Source organism: Pleurodeles waltl, chromosome 9, assembly GCF_031143425.1.
Source record: "Pleurodeles waltl isolate 20211129_DDA chromosome 9, aPleWal1.hap1.20221129, whole genome shotgun sequence".
NCBI lineage: Eukaryota > Metazoa > Chordata > Amphibia > Caudata > Salamandridae > Pleurodeles > Pleurodeles waltl.
In genome coordinates, this window is record NC_090448.1 from 634,453,441 (window position 1) to 634,472,541 (window position 19,101).

The following is a 19,101-nucleotide window of genomic DNA, read 5'->3' on the forward strand; positions in this document are numbered from 1 at the left end:
CTCCAGCACTGTTTCTCTGCCATTCTTTGCTCCTACCTATAACTATTTAGCCCCACTCTCAACACCAACTCTTCCGCTCTCTCTTCCTCTCTCTCTCTCTCTCTCTTGCTCTATCTTTTAACCTTCCCCCTGCAGCTCACTGTTCTATTTCATGTTACCTCCTCTATCTCTCCTGCAACTACTTTACCTGTCCCTAAACCTCATATCACTCTTTATTTCAACTATCTCTCTGCAGCACTCTGTTCCAAGGTTCATCCATCTCTCTCTCTCATCCCTCTCTCTACTTCATCTCTATTTACCACATTTCTCTCTACCTCAAATCTCTCACTCTATCTAATCTTTACATCACATATCTCAACGCACAACACAACCTCTCAGTTTACCTCATTCTTTGTTTGCTATCTCACCTCTCCTCTCTTTCTTCCTCTATTTCCTCTACCTCACCTCTGTCACTATTTTACTCCTTTCCCCCACTTCTCTTCTTCCACCACTTCCTCTTTCTCAGTCTATCATTACATCATCTTTTCTATTTCTCTTCGCCTGCTATATTTCAACTAATCCTCGTGACTGCAGCTCTCTTTCTCCCTCTCCCTCTCTCTCTCTTTTTGTCACTCTTTATTATATTTTTTTGACCTCACCTTTTTTGCCTCTGTCTGTAATGTGAATATAGACCATTCTCTCTCTACCTCTCTATCTCTGTCTATAAATCTCTATCTCTGTATTAACCTAATTTCTTTCTTTACCTCACCTATCTCTGTTTCCACTTCATCCACCTCTCGCTGTCTTTTTGTCTCAGTACTCTTTTTACCTGACCTCTTTCTATACCTTGCATCTCATATTATCCCTTCTCTACCTCACTGCATTCTCCGCCTGGCATATCTCTATTTTAATCTCATTACTTCAAAGGTCCATGTCTACCTTTCATACATTTCTCTTCCCCTACCTCTCTGTAACTCTTCTCTCATTTTACCTTACCACCCTCGTTGCTGCCTCTGCATCCCACTTATCTCCCTCTCCCTACATCTCTTTCTCTTTAGCTTAGTTCTCTCTCACACTGTCCTACTCAATTTAAAACCATAGCTATCTCTCTAACTCTCTTTCTCTACTTACCCTTTCAAAATTCTACCTCCTGTACTTTTCTGACTACCTTGCCTTTCACTCTGTTTGGTCTCTCACTGCTTCAACTACTTCTGACCTCATCTCTGTCTCTATCTCACCTCTCTCGCTATACCATAATGTTTATGTCATGGCTTCTTCTGCCTCCTACCCCTTCATAGCAGCAGAGTTGGAGGTCATTGTCTAGCCAAAATATTATGATCATAGAAAGAGGACAACAGGGGCAAGGCAGGTGAAGAGAATAAAGAGAAAATTATCAAAAAATACCGAATTGATTGGTGAAAAGCTTCAGAGCACTGATTTGAGTTCACTACTTCAGTGAGAATGAAAATTTTGCAGGAGAGTTTATTTATGGTTACAAATATCTGGCAGTTAAAGCTATAATTTCAAGTATGTTGTTCATATGTCTTTGTTTAATATCATGCGCTAGTCTCCTATGCAGCCACCAAATTACCCTTGCCATGTCTTTCCCAAAGTGGGTGGAACAGAGTGGTTAAACACTAAATTCCATGTAAATATTACTTTTACAAGACAAATCAAATCTTAGTGCATGTTGTAGGAATGTGCCTCTTTTGGACATGGTACCCTCCACTTTTTGCCTGGAATCTGATATGATTTCGCCTGAAAGTGCACTGGGTTCCTGCTAACTAGGTCCCCAGTGCCAGTTCTCTTTCCCAAAACGGCACAGTTGTTTCCTCATATGGTGAAACCTTTAGCACCCCCTGTAAGTCCCTAATAAATGGTACCACTGGTACCTAGGGCCTGGGGTACTAAAGAGGGTCCCTAATGGCTGCAGCACAAATGATGCCACCCTAGGGGACCCCTCACCAAGCACATGACAGACTGCCATTGCAGGCTGCATGTCCTGGTGCAGACAAAAGTGAAAACATGACATGGCACATAGCCAGTGTGCCATGCCCCCTAACACGGCATGCAATATATGTAAGTCACCCCTCTAGCAGGCCTTACAGACCTAAAGCAGGCTTGATTATATTACATGTGGGGGTATGTGTGCACTAGCAGATATACCCCTCGTATGTCTCTGTCAATTCCCAGAAATAATAAGTGTCCAGGGAAGCCTTTTTAAATACATGTGCTGGACACTAGTCAATACAGGTCCCCCAGCTACATGATGGCTACACTGAAGATAGGGATGCTTGGTATCAAACATCTCATATTAGTTAACCCACACTGATGCCAGTGTTTGATTTACCAATACATGCCCCCAGACGGCACCCTAGAGGTCCCCCCTGAAGCCCTACCAGCCTCTGTTGTGCTGCTGACCAGTTTCTGACAGCCTGCCACCCAAGACACTATTCTGGACCCCTAGGGTGAGAACCCTCTTCTTTCTGAAGGTCCAGACCAAAAGCCTGTCCAGGAAGAGTGTGTATCATCCCCTTCCCTAGGATGACCTGCTGATTAGCCTTTCTAAGGCGCAAGTCTCAGAGGGCTGCTGCCTTTGAATTGCAAATCTGGCTCCCCTCACAGGAGAGGAAGCCACCTCACCCCCGTCCAGAGTCCATATGGCACCTGGGAAGGTGGAAAAGTTAGCTAGTTAGGTAGGCAAGCCACTGGCAGGGTAGTACCACCGCTAAAGTGGGTGAGGTGGACACGATTTTTCAGAGGAAGCCATCTTTGAGTTGGCATACCCAGGAATTCTGGGACAGGGTTATGCTCATTTCCCACAAGAAATGGTCATATAGGGGGTGTAGTGATCCCAAGGGTCAGTAACCCATTGGCCACTACCCTAAACACGTCTAACGCCTCTAAATTCAGTATTTAGGGGAGCACTTGGCACCAGAGAAGCAGATCCTGATGACCTAAGAAGAGGGAGGTAACTGAAGAGCCGCAAAAGCAGAAGAGGAGAGAAGAAGCAGCTTACCTGGTACCAGCATCGCTGGCCTGTCTGCACCCCTCATTGAAAACTGTGCCAAAGTCAACTAGTCCTGCAGCTGTTGACTCCAGAATACTGGGAGGACTGCCTACCTATGAAGAAGACTCAAGACCTCATGTGAACAGCTGACCTGTTCTAAAGAATTTCCAAAAGAGACGACTCTGAAGCCTCTGGAACAGCCAAAACCTGATACCTGAAGCCACCATTGCACCTGTCACCTATGGCCCGAATTGAAGTGGGCCACCAGTGCCAACAAAGTTCCTCAGCTCTCCAGAGCTTGAGTCCATTGTGCTTTCACCCCTCCTGGACTCCCCGACGTCGCCTGCAGCCTCTGCACACAGGCCCACTCAACCAAGACTGCTCCGCTAAATAAAACCCTGACACCTAAGGACACCCCTGCATATGACACCCCTGGGCCTTGTAGAAGAGGACCAAAGGTGTCCACCCATTGCTGAGCATAGCAAGGCCTAAGCCCACATGCTGGTTCAGCCCGACTGGCTTCCTAGCTACAGCCTGCAGCCTCCTTTTGCAGTTCTCCATTGAATGCATTAGACACCCGATGCTGAAAAGCACCTCTGCACCTGGACGCCCCAGTGCCTCCAGAAGTGGCCTGTTGGTGCTGCCTTGGACCTTGCCCCATACTTACCTTAAGTCCAGGAAATTGGTCCCGTAAGTGGCTGTGAAATGTCCGAGTGCAGTACATATTTTCCCCTCAAAGCATATCATTGGGCACCCGACGCTGAAAGGTACCACTGCACCCAGACGCCCCAGTGCCTCCCGAAGTTACCTGTTGGTGCTGCCTTAGACCTTGCCCCATACTTGCCTTAAGTCCAGGAAATTGGTCCCGTAAGTTGCTGTGAAATGCCCGAATGCTGTATGTTTTTCCCCCACAGGACAACATTGGGCACCCAGTGCTGAAAAGTACCTGTGCACCCGGACGCCCCAGTGCCTCCTGAAGTGGCCTGTTGGTGCTGCCATGGGCCTTGCCCCATACTTATATATAAAGCAAGTCGCGGATACTATATCGTATATAGCTATTACATCATGGTCAAGGAAATGACAACAATGTAATCGTTGTCAAAACAATCGTAATGACTATAGTACATATTTAACTTCTTAAGAAAGAGAAGAAAACCTCCAACCGTTGCAGAGGAACATATGTCTTTTACTCAATCTTGATTCTTTTTACATGTACACCAGGAATATGTCAACATAAAAATAAACATTGATATAACAGCATGACAGGTGCGTTGACGATCTCAGTCAATAGATGATTTCAGCGGACATGTGTTTCGTCCCTACCTAGGGACTTCTTCAAGGCTGATAATGGTATAAAGTCATTCTATAAGTTCACAATGCACCATAGCATCACTAAAACGAATACAACATCTCACTTTATTACTACTAAACCATTAAAACCAGACACTCGAAATTCATGAATGCCAACATAAAATAATGTCAATGCATCCGTTTATTGCTTCCCTCTGGGTATTTATGTTCCCCAAAACAAGTTTAAAGAAAAACAAAAACATTTAACACATTAAAAAAGAAAGAAAGACAAAACCACCCTGTGAAGCAGCAAAAGAACCAAAGCACCAAATTGACCACCACCTGGACCTCAAGATGGAGTTAGCAAAGTCGTTTAACAATCAAACATCCCAGTGAGAACATAAAATCTGAAATGAAAATAATACAGTGAAGAAATAAAGACACCTGTGAAAACAAAATTATTAGTCCTATGGTTCATGAGAGAAGAACGCTTATTATTCGAGCCAAAAAAGGGAAAGATACGGTCTATTACCTCTCTAAGAGTCCAGTTGTCCCCAAAATCTTATCTTCACGAAGACCAGATTTCAGTCATGAAGCCAACCGAACTATAGTCACAAATAAATTCACGAAAACTGAAAAAAACAATACGTATCATACATGGTTATGATCCTCCAAATACAGTTCAAGTCTAGTAGGGTTATTACCCCAAATGCAATAAGACCACTCCCCACTCGCAAAACGTTTTCAAAACAATCACATCCATAATTACTCAATGGACTAAATAAGATCTGGACAATCACGGACGAAGTACTTGTCCGGTAGCAAAATACTATGTTCGGCCTTTCCTGGCGTGTTGCCGCAGTAAGATGTGCCCTGTAGACATCTATGTACCTTGATACATCCATATAAATTATCTGTAATGGCAATGTATAGTACTTTCATATTCAAGCATTTGTGAAAAATGAAACAAAAAACAAAATTAAACAAAATGTGCATAATAACAAATCTTTTCTATTATGACCATGACCAAAACATCCTTAATATATCCCGGTTGGTGCAGTAACAAAAAAGAACTACTATGGTCTCATAGAACATACTAGGAGATCAACTTATATAATAATGCCTGAATGAAATGACACTGTCTGAACAGTCGAGGCGGATGCTAATCATCACTGGGAAAATGCAAATTGAGAGCATGCCCCTTGCAAGTGCTTCAAATGTAACATCATTTTTCGTTTATTTTTTTCTCCTCTTGTTGTAATTTTAAGATTACAGAGAAAGATAGCGTCCTCTGTTTAAAGTGTCATAAATAAAAAGGTAAATATAACTATCTCTGGGATCCACAAACAAATAAAGATCCATAATCACTTAAGGGAAAAACCTAAGCTCCTCCCAAAACAAATATTACACTGAAATCTCAACAATTGCAGTGCCACTATAATAAATATCCGCCTTATGCGTACTTCAAATGTAAAGCATTTAACATAATTTAATATCCCACTATCCCTTTCAAAATTGCAAAGCGCATGGCTCATCCCGCTTTTGGCGTTGTTGTATTGAGAATGGTACATCTATCTCCGGGATCCAAAAAACACGCTAGCGACTCCTTCTAAATTCGATAACGCTAACGATTGTAGTATGCAGATGTACTCCTCCAAAACAGTAAATTATAAATCTTAACATTCGGGTGGACTACAATCCAATACAGGCACGAGTAGCCCACAAAGTTATCCAGTCTGCGGGCCTGTCCCTATACACTAGTCCGACCTCCATTTAGAGTAGGCATTTCTTCCCAAATTTACCATTAAACAATCAGCATGCAGCGCGACCAGCACATAACTGACAAAACAAACGGGCCACTGTAATGCTCCATACTTACCCTAACTCCAGAAGATTGGTCTTGTAAGTCGCTGCTAAGTACCACTTTGCAGAGTAGGTTTCATCCCATTGGATAACATTGCAGAACTAAAAAATTGCAGTATGTCCACTCTTTATAGTGAAAAGAATCCTATTTAAAAACATACTTAGCTGATCGTTTTTTCTCTAATGCCTAAACATATATAAAGATACTTGCTATTTTTTTTAATTGGTGTGGATCTTCTTTTTGAGTTGTGTGTCTCATTTATTGACTGTTGTGTGTATTTGTAGATGTCATGCACTCTTCTGGGTTAAGCCTAAGGCTTCTCAACCATTCTACCCCTAAATAGAGCACTTTGGGATTTTATGGGACGCCCTGTCCACTCACTGGGGATCCCCTGGACCCTTTGCATGGTATTTACATACCACATAAAGGGCCAGCTTTCTAAACATGTCCAAAAGAAATGACTTCCTCAAAGCCTTTTCAAGCTTTCGTTTGATTCTGTTTGACTTGGGAACTTTGGCCAGTTTGTGCTTACCACTGTTTAAGGTGTCCTGGCTGTTTCTGGAAGTTTCACGTATTATTCAATAGTGCCTGGCATACTAAGGAAAGGAACATGCTGAACTTGGGTTATACATTCACAGTTTTTTTTAATAGGAGGCCCCAAAATATGTCTTGTTTGGGCCCAAACCAACATTTGAATGACACTCAAGGTGTTGCCTTGGAGTCTCATCTCTTCTGAGGAACTCACAGTTCTAGTGCATGTGGCGTGCACGCCAGGCCATCGGTGTCCTAATTACAGCCCAGCATGGAGTCTTCCACTAACATGCACAAGTCTTTGCTTTGGCATTTCTTTGGCGGTTCTGTACATCTTGGGAGTGGAATAGCCCCGTGGTCTGTTATCTCGCCATCTGCAAGGCTCACAATTGACACCTGTGTGGCCTCATTGTGCTGTTACTTGGTCCCATGCGAGCCATGTAGGATCTCACATGTATAGATAGAAGGTGCATGCACATGTCCTATGTAAGAAGTGAGTGGTGTTGGACTTGAGGTGGCGAGATATGCTTGGTTCTTATTTGCTGTGAGCTTAACACTGCAGCTGCGTCTGTCTGCAAGCACGCTTGTAAGTAGCTGAGGTATGTCTTATTACGGGTAAGTAGTGCTGGAAATGGGAATAGAAAATATGTACTCCAGGATCCTGCAAATCAAAGTTAAAGAGTTGGCAGTGAAAAGGGGCGGAGTCACAAATGGCAGAGTCACGAGGAGGTAGTCTGTCAGTCAACCTATGCATTTATTTTACAAAAACTTTTTCCCCAAAGAAACTAAGTGATTGTAAATCTGTTCTGAATTTCTTAATTTGTGTAGAGACAGACAGCATTTTAAAATATCTTACTCGTTTAAGGCTTTTACTTGTGTACACAGCAAATGCCAGAGCAGTAATGTTGCTCTGGGTATTAATGCCCTTGCAGAAGAGATCTCTTCGCAGTCTAGTTACTGGTTTAATCAATAACAAATAGCAAAGGGAGTTAGTGCAACTGCTACAAAGCATAATGTGTAACATGCATGTGTGAGAGTGGAAGTTCAGTACTAATAATTTTTAGCACTTGCTTTGATTATATAAGATGTATTAACATGAAAATGTCTAATAACCCAAAATTGTGGTTTTCTGATTGGCCACCATCAGGTCTGAAAACATGTATTTATGCTTTGAAATTATTGTGCTAATGCTGTACTGATCAGACAGTCACTTTAAGATTAGTTAAATATGCAAAATAATAGGAGCATTTCTTGTTTTCTGCTGGGCCTCAAGTAGATGAAGTTGTAGTGACTGTTCATCCAACAAATGTATCCACAAAATAAACATTTAGTTCTTCAGACGTACGTTGTATAACAAACTTCTTTTGTTTAAGTCACAAGTTTATTCTGTGTCTGTATTAATGAAATGTATTTCTCTTGAGGAAATGAGCCAATACAAAAATGTTTCCCCATGTTTGTAACTATCATCCGTTAGCAGCGTATTTTGGAATGGTTAAACAAAATGGCTCCACTGACAAGAGCCGGAAGCAAGTCTAAGAAGCTACAATTAGTATCGTTTGGAGTTACGTAAATGGAAGAAGCATCAAATCAATGTCTTGCAAACTATTATTGTGTCTTTTCAAATGTATTTCTTGATATCTAATGTTTTTATGATTTGATGTTCTTTCATCGCCTGATGCTTTTGACCAATGAAAATTATGAATGTATTTTAATTAAATGAACAGCTTATGGCGAGCTTGAGGTCATTCTGTCATTCTTCGTTCTGGAGATCTGTCACTTTGACATTTCATGCTTTACCAATCAGTATACTGACATCTTGGTATTTTATTATTTTCAGAGTTTATTGGTCTTGGCAAGTGTCTCTGGCATCTCTCTGGGTGACAGGGGTGGTTCACCTTCTGCACGGGGAGGGGTGATGGTGGCCTGTGGGTCCTGTGGCCGGGTCTCCTGTCTAACAGCTGCAGCAGATGTTGTGGGCTGTTCCATTGACTGGCTAGTGGAAGGGACCTGCTGGTGTGCTGTACATGCCCTCATGATGTTCGCCATATCAGCCAGGACACCTGCTATGGAGACCATTGTGGTGTTAAGGGCCTGGAAGTCTTCTCTGATCTCCTGATGGTATACCTTCTGCAGCCGCTTGTTCTCCTGCATGTTGTTAAGAATCTGGCTCATCTTGTCCTGAGATTGTTGGTAAGCCCCCAGGACATTAGTGAGTGCCTCCTGGAGAGTCGGTTCCCTGGGCCTGTCCTCCCCTTGGCACACAGCTGTCCTCCTAGTGTCCCTGTCCCCCTGTTCCTGTGTCCCCTGAACGGTGTGCACACTGCTACTACCCCAGGACCCTGATTGTCGTGGCTGTGAGGTGTTGATTGGGGTCCCTGTACAGGTGGGCACACTGCTGATTGACATGTCCTGGGGACAGAGGTGTGGGGACAATGGGTGGGTGCTGTGGTGTTGGATACTGAGGGGGAAGGCTCTGTGGTGGACTGGGAGTGGGCTGGGATGGCCGACTGACCAGTGGTCCCTGATGGGCCAGGTAGTTCATCCAGATCCAAAAGTCCAGAGTTGCTGTCGTCACTGGGAGCATCTTCTGTTGTGGGACTGGATAGTCGTAGTGCCTCCTCCATGCTGGGACTGGCTGTGGCATCTGTGGGGATGTAAGTGATGTATTATGCTTCATGTCTGTGACATATTGTACATCCCCAACATCGTTGCTGTTGCCCTGACACCTTTGTTTGTGTATTGTGATATTGTTAGTTATCCATGCTGTGCATGCTTTGGTGATGGGTGTACATGCAGGGCTAGGAGGGCTGTACATGCATTGGTATGGCATTCAGGGCTTGGCAATGGGGTTAGTCACATGTGTAGGTGCACTGTATGGGATGGAGTGGAGTGATGGGAGTCAGGGTGAGGGGCTGAGATGGCATGCAGGTATGGGGGTGATAAGTAGTAAATATTGACTCACCAGTGTCCAGTCCTCCGGCTACTCTAGTGAATCCCTCAGGATGCAGGATTGCCATGACTTGCTCCTCCCATGCTGTCAGCTGTGGGGGAGGAGGTGAGGGTGTCCGCCGTCAGTCCTCTGGATGGCAAGCTGGTGCCTTGCTGCCACAGAACATACCTTCCCCCGTAGGTTGTTCCACCTCTTCCTGATGTCGTCCCTTGTTTTTGGATGCTATCCCACGACATTCAACCTGTCCACGATTCTCCGCCAGAGCTCCATCTTCCTGGCAATAGAGATTTGCTGTACCTGTGCTCCAAAGAGCTGTGGCTCTACCCTGACGATTTCCTCCACCATGGCCTGCAACTACTCATCTGTGAAACGGGGGTGCCTTAGTGGGGACATGGTTGTTGTGTGGTGAGTGTTGTGCAGAGGGTGTTGAGTAATGTGGTGGGGTGTGGGATGTGGCGTGCGTGACGGATGTATGGGTGATTGTGGTGTGTGTGTGTAGTTGTCTCTGTGATTTGCGTGGCTAGCTACTGCAGTCTTTTCGTGTTGGCAAATGGTTGTGTGTAATGTGGGTGTGTGTTTTAGATTCCTGTGGGTGGGTGTGGTGTGTGTCTCAGTGTCAGGTGTGTGATTTTCGTTTTGGCCAATGTTGTATTGTTTTGTATTTGGGTGGCCATTCTGACCTTGCCGGTGTGTACCGCCTATGCTTTACCACCGTTGAATGTCCGCCGTGGTGATTTGTGGGTCATAATGAGTGGGTGTTGTTTTGTTGGCGTAACGGTATGGGTGTTCGTATCGACACTTTAACACTGACCTTTGGTCTGGAGGATATGTGTTTGTGGCAGTATTCTGTCGGTTTAGTGTGTGTGTGTCATAATATGGCGGACAGATGTTCGCCTCCGCGACGGTATGTTGGCAGCCGTCACCGCGGTAAGCGGCATTTACCACCAATGTCATAATGACCACCAAAGTGTCCCTGGCTAAATTACAATAATAAATGGAAATAGTACACTGTTCCAAAGAGTAGACACATGCAGGGTTGAAAAGAGTCAGTGATTTCAGGTGAGCCCTCAAACATCCACTAGGATGCCAAGCTTCATCACTGGGCAATCTCCTCGTCAGACCGGTGCTGCAATGTCTGGCGGTCCACCCCAGTTATGGCGGTGGTACTATACCGAATATTGTATGGCAGATACATTTAGGTCTGAAAGGAATACTAACTGTTGAAAAAGGTGTAGGAGAGACAAAAAAAGTTAAAATTGGCGCTGAGCCTTAAGCATCACTTTTAATGAATCAGGGAAAGGTTCAGGCCAAGATTAAAAAAGAGACAAGGGGAGTGGATGCGGGGAATAATGTCCCACTGCACTCCACACAAAGGAATGAGGTAGTGTATCTAATCCTAACGCAATCTGGTCAACATGTTTCGCGTCTCGATGGTAAAAAAATGATCCCATGACGCTTCATCAGGACCGTAACAACTACTTCTCCTATTTTTATATGCAATAATAAGTGCTGAGTGGTCACTTACTGAGCGAGGACTATTTGTCAACGTCGATTGGTCAATCAGTCACCCATCCCATAGTAGAGAATAGGCATCATAGGAACGCGCAAGCCTCAAACCAAAGAAGAATTATTTATTCTGTCCTTGGTCCCTCAGTAAACCTGCCCTCAGCCACGCGCCTGGAGACTTTGACGAATAGTCCTTGCTCAGTAAGTGACCACTCAGCACTTATTATTGAATATAAAAATAGGAGAAGTAGTTGTTACGGTGCTGATGAAGCGTCATCCACTCCCCTTGTCTCTTTTTTAATCTTGGCCTGAACCTTTCCCTGATTCATTAAAAGTGATGCTTAAGGCTCGGAGCCAATTTTTACTTTTTTGTCTCTCCTACAGCTTTCTCAACAGTCAGTATTTGTTTCAGACCTAACTGTATCTGCCTCACAATCTTCAGTATATTACCACCGCCATAACTTGGGTGGTCCGCCAGACATTGCAGCACCGGTCTGACGAGGAGATTGCCCAGTGATGAAGCTTGGCATCCTAGTGGATGTTTAAGGGCTCTCCTGAAATCACTGACTCTTTTCAACCCTGCATGTGTCTACTCTTTGGAACAGTGTACTATTTCTATTTATATGTTCAGGTCTTGGGAGACCGTACACTGGACCATTATTCTCCCAGTCCCTCTCTTTTTTTGATAAATTACAATAATGTCAAAAAGAAGTGAAATACTTGGGCCACTTGATTGAAAAAAGAACTAGGAAAATTCCCAGAGAGTTGAAACTATTTTGCAAATGCCAGCACCAACTACACAGAAAGATATAAGGATATTTGTGGGAATGGTAGGTTATTGCCGCCTATGGATCCCACATTTTTCAGTTTTCTCAAAGCCTTTACAGAAGTTGACACATAAAGATGTTTCCGATCCTGTAGTGTTGGATGTAGCTTGTATGAAAGCATTTGTTGATTTGAAAGAGAGTTTGTGCCAAGCTCCAGCTTTGGGAATGCCTGATTACACAAAACCTTTTCTGTTGTTTTGTCATGAACCTGATGCATGTTTTTTGTATGTCTTGACTCAGACTCGTGTGAATCGTCCAGTGGTATATTTTTCAGCCACTTTAGATCCGGTCACAGCAGCTTTACCTGGTTCTTTGTGGTCCGTTGCAGCAGTTGAGCAGAGCCTCACTCAGAGTGAGAACATTGTGATGGGTTATCCCCTTACTATAATGGTACCTCATTCAATTGATATTTTGCTTATGAGGGCCAAAACCCAGTATCTGACCAACTCAAGGTTGACCAGATATGAGTTCGTAATCCTAGAATCGCCCAATGTGACTATTAAGAGATGTACAGTGCTAAACCCAGCAACCTTACTTCTGATTGAAAACATAGACATTGACAAATTGGATGACATTGAACATGATTGTCTGGAAATTACAGAATTGTGCACAAAACCCAGAGCCGATATTAAAGATACTTGCCTGGAAGAAAATGATCAAATTATTTTTGTTGATGGTTCCTGCTTGAGAGATAATGTAGGCACATTGAGGGCAGGATATGCAGCATAACTATTGCAGGCATACTGGAAGCTTCATGGCTTCAAGGAGTGTTTTCAGCACAAGTGGCAGAACTGATGGCTCTTACTGGAGCATGCCACATTTTACTGCAGCTGAATGTCACTATTTACACAGACCGTCAATATGGATTTGGCATTGTGCGCAATTTCGAACAATTGTGGTCACAGAGACGTTTCTTATCTTCTTCTCTTTCACTAATAAAAAATGTTGAGAGAATTCATGAATTGCTGAAGGCCATTCAAATGCCTGAAAAGATTGCTGTGGTGAAGTGCAGTGCACATCAGAGATCACAGGGTTATGTGTTACTGGGCATTACGTATGCAGATCAAGTCGCAAAGTTTTGGGCCTTGACCAGCATATCCTACAGAGGAGAATGAGAACTGTTGCCAGAGAATAATGAAATTTATACAAATTATGTGATGCGTCTCATGGACAGTTAGAAGAATTAAAGGCTCTTCAGGATAATGTGCCAAAAGAGGAGCACAGGGAATGGCTAAAACTCAAATGTGTTCAGAGAGATGAGGATGCAGGGTAACCGGAGAAGGGAAAGCAATGTTGCCCACCAGCCTACTGACTCAGATGGCCAGATATTATCATTGTCAGGCCCATGTAGAGAGAGATGCAATGGTCAGGTTATTCAAACAGTTATGGTTTAATCCAAAATGTAGACAAGTTGCAGAAACAGTTTGCCACAGATGCGTCATCTGCCAGCAGATGAACGTGGGCAAAGGAACAGTTGTCAATATGGGACATATTGGCATGGCTGGAGGACCATTCAGCAGAATGCAAATGGGTTTCATTGAAATGCCTGTGTGTGTGGGTTTGAAATGTTGGTGATTATGTGCATTTTCAGCCACTGGATTGAGGCGTGGCCAACAAGGAGAAATGACAGTCTCACAGTAGCAAAGTTACTGCTTAGAGAGTTAATTCCACGTTTTGGTTTTCCGGTCTCTTTAGAATTAGATAGAGAAAGTCACTTCAACAAAGAGGTGATTAAGTTGCTATGTCCAGCTTTTAACATTAAGCAGAAGCTTCATTGTAGCTACCGCCCAGAAGCCTCAGGTCTTGTAGAACAAATGAATGGTACTCTGAAATCGAGATTGGCGAAAATGTGTGCATCCACAAATATGAAATGGGCAGATGTTTTGCTGTTGGTTCTAATGTCAATAAGAAGCACCCCTGACAAGAAAACAGGATTGTCACCCCATGAACTACTCATGGGAAGGGCAATGAGGTTGCCAGCTGTACCTGCAAATGCTCTTGTCAATATTACAGATGATATGGTGTTAGACTACTGCAAGAGTCTAGATGATGTGGTTCGCTCTTTCTCTCATCAGGTGGAAGCTACCACACTGCCACCGCCTCAAGTTCAAGGACACAACCTGAAGGCTGGTGATTGGGTTGTGATTCAAAAGCATGTGAGAAAGTCGTGTTTGGTGCCATGATGCAATTAGTGGCTGCCACAACTTTGAAGTGTGCAGGACTTCCGAACTGCATCTACGCAAGCCACACTCAGAAAGTGAATAATCCAACAGAACGGGAAGAAGAGGTGTTGAGATTACCTCCACCTAAACCCAGGCCAAGACAGATGAAGCAGTGACCTTTAGACAGAGCCTGAACATACTCCAGTTAACATACCCACACCTGTAATAGACAAAGTGGAAGAAATCCTGGGAAATGAGGATGAGACGTCCTTAGCACCTACAACTGAAGTAGTAAGAGAACCGGTCCAGAGAGAAGAAGAGGGAGAATCGGTCCAGAGAATACCTGCTCAGAGGAGGGTGTCCTTAGAAGCAGATGGTCTGAGAAACCAGACTGAACAAGTGACTAACCCAAGCGAGAAAGGAGTTAAGGCAGATCCAAACCAAAGGGATTTGACTCCTCCTGAAATGTCTGCGGGAGAATCAAAGTAGAAGAGTTTGTGTCCAATCCTGAAAAGAGCATTAATAGGGGGATCTCTGAAAGGTTACAACTGGCCAGAAGCAAAATCAAAGTCGACAAAGAAGACAAATGTGATACCAACAATTCAAGAAGAAGTTGAAACCATCAGAAATGAAGATTTGAGTGATGGTAAATCAAATGAAGGTCGAACATTGAAAAGAAAGAGTTGCCAATCGAAGATACTCAGGTCCTGATTGGGCATATGTAACTACCAAGAGTGGCAAGAATAATTTTTGAATTTTTATTTTGATAGAGACCTTCTGGGTCTATATTTTGGTACATGAAGAGAAGTTGATGAACATTTTGGTAAAGATTGTGAATTTGAAGGATAATAGAAGAGACATTGCTGAAAATATTTTGAGAGACTTTAATAAACTGATTTTGACAAGCTGCTAAACTGAATTTGACAACTCTACCTATTTTGACAAAAGGGTCCAGTGTGAATGAAGCTGTGAACGTTATTTTGAAAAAAAGCAAAAATAAATAAGGAGGCATTGAAGACTGAAGGCTTTTGTTTTTTTTTTGTCCTAAGCTCTGATTTTTGCTGCATAGTCATATTTGCATTTTTATCTCTACTTCTGACTCTTTCCAGACCATGGATAACCAAAACCAACAGAGCATTAAGTATAGATGCTGTAAATATATGGGTATTGGTTTGGTGATTGTTTGTGCAATTGTAAGTTTGATATTGATTGTGGGTGTAATTGTTATTGATAAGAATGGAACAAACCATACCGCAGCTTTAGAAACTACATCTTTAGGGCTAGTACCTACCCTTTCACCAATAGATAGATTTAAGTTAGATGAGAAATATTTGCATGTTCAGGGAGAACTTTCTTCTAATGTCTTTTATCGCTTTTTGCGTGAGTATGTTGATGTGATGGATTCGAGAGATTGTTATGTCTGTACACAAGTTCCAGCCTCTGTTGAGGAGGGAATTGTCTATCACAGTCTGCCGTTAACTTATGTTGTAGTCTTTTCCTAACATGATTCTATAACCAAGAGTATATACACTATTTCTATTCAAATTTTGACATTGTGTTTTCTTTTGTACCTATCATTAGAGATCTTCATAAGATAGCTAAGGACAATAATATTGTAATAATGAGGGATTTCTTTGTACCTACTTTGACCTTTGGACCGCTTTCGCCCACAGGAATAATCTCACCTGTTTACTTTCACCCTTAGAATAGAGTTTCTTAGATTACACAGAAGATAGAAGAAGAACAATTAAAGCTAAGATAGATAAGGGATTAGTTTCACTTTGTCCTAGGATTGACTATGCATTCACTGACATTACTAAATAAGGAAAACTAGCTTTAGATGCACAACACAAAGGAAAGCTTTGTATATACAGGCCGTAATCTAGAGTTGATAAAATATTTGTGGGAACGAGTGAATGTAGGCATGTGTTTTTGTTTGAGAATAAGTGGACATTTATGCTGAATGGTCAGGACCCACCAGTGCCTGGGATATATTATATCTGGTGGAAAAATGCTTATTACTGCCTTCCTCGAGGATGGTATGGTGCATGTTATTTGGGAATAGATTTCCTGAAAATGGACAAACTGGATGACTTGAGTACATTTCATAAAATGACAATTACAACCAACGAGACAAAAGCGAGAATCAGATTCTAGCACTGTTTGAGACATATTTGGAGCAATAATTCCTTCAGTGGGAGTTGCTCTGAATTCTATCAAAATTCAACAGTTGTCTACAGTTGTAGATAACATGCTGACAAATTATTCAGGAGCCATTGTCCTTTTGGATACTGAGATGGCTGTGGTAAGAGCTATGACTCGTCAGACCCGCCATGCGTTAGATATCCTCTTGGCAAAAGAGGGCAGAGTTTCTAAATTGCTAGGTCCATGTTATTGTTGCTCCTACATACCGGGCAACAGTAAAACAGTTAGAAGTCTGATTAACAATCTACCAAAAGAAGAAACTAAGTTAACAGAACTAACAGAGCCCATTGTTTGGGAAAAAGCTGGCGAAGGGATGGCTGCTGTGGGAAACTGGTTTGGCAACTTGGGAAAAGGGATGGTAATGAAAATAATACAAGGAGTTTCAATTGCGATTTGTCCAATTGGAATATGGAAATATGCAAATTGTAGAAAGTGATCAAAAGGAGAAAATTATAAAAGAAACAGAGGAGGGAAGAATTGCAATTAGAAAGATTATATGGGAAAAACTCAAAGAAGAAGAAAATGTATGAAAATGTGAGAGAAACAAATTTTTTAAAATCTGTGCAAAATAAATAAATACATTTATTTGAGATGTATGTATGATGACATATATACTCATCAGAGGAGGGATTGTAAGAGTAGAAATTCAGTACTAATAATTTTTAGCACTTGCTTTGATTATTTAAGATGTATTAACGTGAACATGTCTATTAACCTAAAATTGTGTTTTTCTGATTGGCCACCACCATGTGTGAAAACATGCATTTATGCTTTGAAAATATTGTGCTAATGCTGTACGGATTGGATGTTCACTTTAAGATGAACTAAATAGACAAAATAATATAAGCATTTCTTGTTTTCTGCTGGGCCTCAACTGATAAGGTGAGTGTTTATCTAACAAATGTACCCACGAAAGAAACATTAGTTCTCCACACGTCCGTTGTATAACAAACTTCTTTTGTTTAAGTCACAAGTTTATTCTGTGTCTCTACTAATGAAATGTATTTATCTTCAGGAAATGAGCCAATATGAAAATGTTTCCATATCTTTATAACTATCGTCTGGTAGCAGTGTATTTTGGAATGGTTGAACAACAAAAGGCTCCACTGACACCAGTCGGAAGCAAGTCTAAGAAACTACAATTAGTATTGTTTGGAGTTACGTAAATGGAAGAAGAATCAAATCAAAGTCTTGCAAACTAATATTGTGCCTTTTCAAATGTATTTTCAATATCTAATGGATTTATGATTGGATGTTCTTTCTTCGTCTGATGCTTTTGACCAATGAAAACTATGAATTTATTTTAATTAAATGAACAGCTGACGGAGAGCCTGAGGTCATTCTGTCATTCTTCGTTCTAGTGATCTGTCACTTTGACATTTCATACTTTACCAATCAGTCTACTGACATCTTGTTATTTCATTATTTTTAGAGTTTATTATTCCTGTTTTAATGCTGACCTAATGATCTGATGGTTTAGTGATCTTAGAGTCTAAATCCTAAACCATCCCCCTTAACCTGCCCTATCCTGAAGCTGACACTGCTGTTCCCCTGATGTACTTGTAGCCGCTCTGCTGACTTTCCTTAGTGAATAGGTAACTATGTTTAATCTGTGCATTGTTATTTGACTTTTGTTTTTCAGGTACCAACTGCTACTGTTATAATACTGCTGATTGTTTTGATAGTGCCGTAGTTAGATGTTTTCCAAATTAGTGTTACTAAAACTTTTGCATGAAGCCCAACATACTAATGCTAATCTGACGTTAGTGAGGTGTTTCATTATGCCAATGAACTGATGTAAATTTGCTAGCTGAACTATATTAAATATATTTTTCTCAAATATTTCTACTATTAATGAGTGTTTTCCCTGTTGAGATGATCGTTCTTGTTGCTTTGTTCAAGTTAAGATATTTTAGGAGATGTGGTCAGCCTGTGATGTTTCTTTATCTTTATCATTGATGTTGAGATTAATTTTCGTGACTTTAGTGTTGTTAATATAGGGAAATAAACCTTTAAATTGATACCAACGGTGTGGTTATTCGTGGCCAAATTGGTCATGGTGCGCCCTTTACTGACTCTCTATTGTTGTTGAACTCTTTATTATTGATGTGTGTTACAACACCTTAGAATATTAATTTGAACGAGTCAAAGGGCTCATTGACCTTAAGCAAGGCTGAATGCTTGCTATTTTAACACAAAATAGATAGGCCAAGGCCACGCTAACACATGTCACATATGTGTATTGTATGTAATAGCTCAGTGGGTTACGACTCTTGTTACAGTGATCTTTCTGGTACCTTATTGTCGTAAGTTGCTATTCTTGTGATATCCCTTAGTGAGTAATGAATCAACAGCAAACAGCTGCAGGCAAATCTCATGGCAAAAGTTTAGGGCCTTACTTTTTAATTTTCTCAAACTTTTATTACTTCTTGCATTCTTACAGAGTATATACATTATTTCATACAAAGCTTGCAAACATAAATAACCAGGCTCCAAATCATTGTTTACCTCTGAAGCATTTTTGAAGTGACAGCGATGCCTATTTTTTGGCCTTGTCTACCAGACAGATTTTAGCTGTCAGTTCTAGAAAGTCTCTTGTGAAATATACCAAAAAACTGCAGTGGACTTAGAGTTGACCCATCATTTACCAGTGGTTTGCTTTATCGTTACACTAATTTGCTTGCTTCTTATTCAATGGCTTGACTTTCTCTTATTGTGTTTGCCTCTCATGGAGCATAGTCTTTTCACTATGCTTTTGTATACTTCTCTTTCTCATA

At 41.8% G+C, this 19,101-nt stretch overlaps 1 long non-coding RNA gene across 1 annotated transcript in view; it reads left to right on the forward strand.

The window, feature by feature from the left end:
• The window catches only part of LOC138258688 (uncharacterized), a 125,576-nt gene extending 107,231 nt beyond the window's left edge, over positions 1-18,345 (forward strand). The window contains exon 3 of the long non-coding RNA XR_011198502.1: positions 17,340-18,345. This is a non-coding gene — a long non-coding RNA (uncharacterized lncRNA). The remainder of the gene's footprint in view (positions 1-17,339) is intronic.
• The last annotated feature ends 756 nt before the right edge of the window (positions 18,346-19,101 follow it).